At 41.0% G+C, this 3,821-nt stretch overlaps 1 pseudogene; it reads right to left on the bottom strand.

The window, feature by feature from the left end:
- Positions 1–3,821, bottom strand: part of LOC107660105 (transmembrane protein 182-like) — a 40,863-nt pseudogene that overhangs the window by 2,717 nt on the left and 34,325 nt on the right.

The raw sequence follows: 3,821 nt of genomic DNA, 5'->3' as shown, positions 1-3,821 counted from the left end.
TAAGATCATTAACAAGCTCCTCCCGTGTAGTTCGGGGCTGATCCCTCACCTTTCTCATGATCAACCTTACCCCATGAGGCAAGATCTTGCACGGAGCTCCAGATCGAGGCCAATTGATGGTTGTTTTGTATTTCTTCCATTGCCGAATAATCGCACCAACAGTTGTCTCCTTCATTTCTTTGTAAGTGGGCAAACTTACAAAATCAGCAGGGGATCAAATAAATATTTTCCCCACTGTATGTGTTCAGTTGCTAGGGTGCTCTAAATGGTTGCTAGAGCGTGGCTTGATAGCTTCATGATGATCCTAAGAGACTGATTGGTTGCCTGAGTAAATGAGCCCAACACACCCATGTCTCTATGACATAGCGATCCAGAGTTATGTTCAATACAAAATTCCTAGGCAAGTTGCCATAGTAGGAAAAACATGGGTGCTGAATTCCTTCACCATAGTATGTCTATGGGGAAAATTCAGGCGGCTCTTGCACTCCAGGGGTACAACTTATACCCCGTTGCAAGGTATGTTCTTGCTCAGCTTGCCAGCCTCTTCAAAGTGACCCACATGTTTGTATGAAATCCTCACTCGGAGCTATGACCTGTCAAATTTGGTCGCAATGTTACGTCTATGGGATTTTTCACACAATTTTTTTTCGCCCGTTATACAAACATTGGACGCCTGATCGCTTATAAAAGTCATAGCATACCTATCCCCAATAAGCAACACAATTTGACACCTCTTTCATGGGTCTTTGACAAACGGACAAGTTATGTGCTGAACTTTGTACAGAAGAAAAAAAAAGCCACAGCATAGTAATATGCTTCACAAGCACCACTAATGAGAAAAAAATCTATGATATTGGGAACATAATGTCAAGCAAACTGCTCCTCAAGATCTCACCTGTGGCAGAGTCTGAGGTTATAACAGTATTGGGAAGTCCAGAAACCGGAGCATGGGACAAGTAGACTGGCTCGCAAACCTTCTGGGAAGGTTGACTGACTGGTGAAAAATGAAGTATTATGTTTTACAAGAAAGAGCAAACACTCAGGTGTTGTGGTTCCTCTGCAGAAAAGAAGTCAAGTTAATTTAAATACATTTAAGTATCTTTAGAAAAGAGGAAGAGAAGAGCAGATGTGCCAAGTCTTTTTTTAAAGGGGTGGTTCACTGGTTTTTTCTAGGCTTGATTGTGTTTATGGGGTGCAGTCTAACATGTGTTAATGCTTCTTTATTCCATTATGTACCTTTATCTTTATGTACCTTTATTCCACACCGCTCTGTCCCTTCTCTGAGAAACATGGAAGAAAAAAAAAGCCACAGCATAGTAATATGCTTCACAAGCACCACTAATGAGAAAAAAATCTATGATATTGGGAACATAATGTCAAGCAAACTGCTCCTCAAGATCTCACCTGTGGCAGAGTCTGAGGTTATAACACTATTGGGAAGTCCAGAAACCGGAGCATGGGACAAGTAGACTGGCTCGCAAACCTTCTGGGAAGGTTGACTGACTGGTGAAAAATGAAGTATTATGTTTTACAAGAAAGAGCAAACACTCAGGTGTTGTGGTTCCTCTGCAGAAAAGAAGTCAAGTTAATTTAAATACATTTAAGTATCTTTAGAAAAGAGGAAGAGAAGAGCAGATGTGCCAAGTCTTTTTTTAAAGGGGTGGTTCACTGGTTTTTTCTAGGCTTGATTGTGTTTATGGGGTGCAGTCTAACATGTGTTAATGCTTCTTTATTCCATTATGTACCTTTATCTTTATGTACCTTTATTCCACACCGCTCTGTCCCTTCTCTAAGAAACGTGCTGATCATTTCCTTCTTTTATGAAGCCCCTCCCTCAGAAATAGGCGATGGGTTCTGATTGGTTAGCTAGCCCATTGTGTTGTGATTGGCTCAATCTAGTGCGTGTCTATACGCATACACACCATGTTTAACGCGTGTGCAGAGCAGGGGGACGTGAGGAACAGAGAACCGCTGCTTTAGAACATTGATTTTGAAACTTGTGAATCCATTAGAATCGTCAGAAGACAGAATCGCAATTCATATATGAATAGATTTTTACATGCACCTCTAGTTTTCTCTTCCTCTTCCCTAAAGCAGCGCAGCATGGCCTCGCCCCCTTTGTTGCCTTTTCCCGAGGGTGGGGTTTATCTGGGTTTGTTACGTCACGAACCCGGGAAGTAACTTGTTGTAGTCCCTACCAGCCATTTTTGTAGGCATTAAACTGACAGAATTTTAAAAGACGATATCTCCGTTTGCATTGAACTTTCAGCTTCTTAACTTTGCAGATATTGTTTATGCTCAAACAGCAACATTACACACTAACTATCGTTAAAAAAGTGAAATCGCAATGAACCACCCCTTTAAGTATACAGTGAATTCAGAAAGTATTCAGAACCCTTCTTTTTCACATTTTCCTATGTTGCAGCCTTGTGCTAAAATACTTTAATTTTTTTCAAATATGAAAGAAGTGGAAGAAGTTTGGAACAACAAGGACTCGTCATAGAGCTGGCCACCTGACCAAGCTGAGCATACAGGCCTTGGTAAGAGAGTTGACCAAGAACCTGATGGTCACTCTGGTTAAGCTCCAGAGATCATGTGTGGAGATGGGAGAAATGTGCAGAAGGACAGCCATCACTGCAACAGTCTACTGATCTGGCCTTTATATATAGGCCAGGTCACACTGCACTGACAGACACAAACATCAGCAACAGACATGTTTGTCAGATTTTGGCGAATCAGTGTTTTAGCCTGTTTGCGTCTTTTACTATTGGTCGTTATTTGTTTTTGCTGATTGAAGTTGAATTGGCATTTGTCATGTATTGGAATGTCTGAGAAGTGACATACTGTAATCTGGTGACTGTCGGCATTGATCAGTGTCTGTCGGTGTGGTGTGAATTAGCCATATCTCCCAACAGAAGCCTCTTCTAGGTGAAGATGCATGAAAGTCTGCTTGATAAAAAAAAAAAAAACATGAACACTCCAACTATGACAACAAGACTCTGGTCTGATGAACCTCACTTCCAAGGTCTTGTCTGCCCCACTGCATGTGCAATATCATCAAAACAGTGAAGTATGGTGGTGTAGCATCGCTGTGGGGTAGAAGAAAAGTCGAAGAGCAAAATACAGAGATATCCTTAATAAAAACCTGGTCCAGAACACTCAGGACTTCAGGCTGGGAGAAACAATCAACATTCATCTTCCAGCAGGACAATGACCATTATCACACAGTGTTGGGGAGTAGCTAGCTACAAGTAGCGACGCTACTAAGGTAACTACATTTTTGAGTAGCTTGACAGTAGCTCAGATACTTTTAAAACAATGTAGCTTTTCCAGTAGCTAACTACTTTTATGCAAACAGCGTTGTAGCGCGACAATAGCTACATTCTATTTTGTGAACCTGCAATAGACTGAAGCAGCGCAGCGTCTTCTTACAAGATCACATACTAAAATAGTGTATTACCACCATCTATTGGTACTGTTTTTATAACTTGCAAGTAAAAGTCCACTGCTATGATTGGCTAACAGTTTCGCTTATTAAAATAACAGCTGGACGCTGCTGTGACGTACTCTGAAAACAACAAGGGTCGTTTGTGTTAAAAACGTACAAATAATGATTATATATCAAACGGTCTGGAACAGACAATGCAATAGTGGTAAAAAGCATGTTTACTCACACTTCTGTGTTGCGACAGTGTTGTATCCACTAAAACTGACATTTCTTGAAAACTTATCCCTCAATTCTGATTGGTTGATTGGAATGTTGTTCCAGGATCAACAAGGATGTTGATCCAGGAACATGTTGTACTTGGTGAAATCACGCT

Source organism: Sinocyclocheilus anshuiensis, unplaced genomic scaffold (genome assembly GCF_001515605.1).
Source record: "Sinocyclocheilus anshuiensis isolate Anshui unplaced genomic scaffold, SAMN03320099.WGS_v1.1 scaffold55, whole genome shotgun sequence".
Lineage (NCBI taxonomy): Eukaryota > Metazoa > Chordata > Actinopteri > Cypriniformes > Cyprinidae > Sinocyclocheilus > Sinocyclocheilus anshuiensis.
Note: the sequence above shows the minus strand (reverse complement) of the source record. Positions and strands in the feature narration are given on the sequence as shown.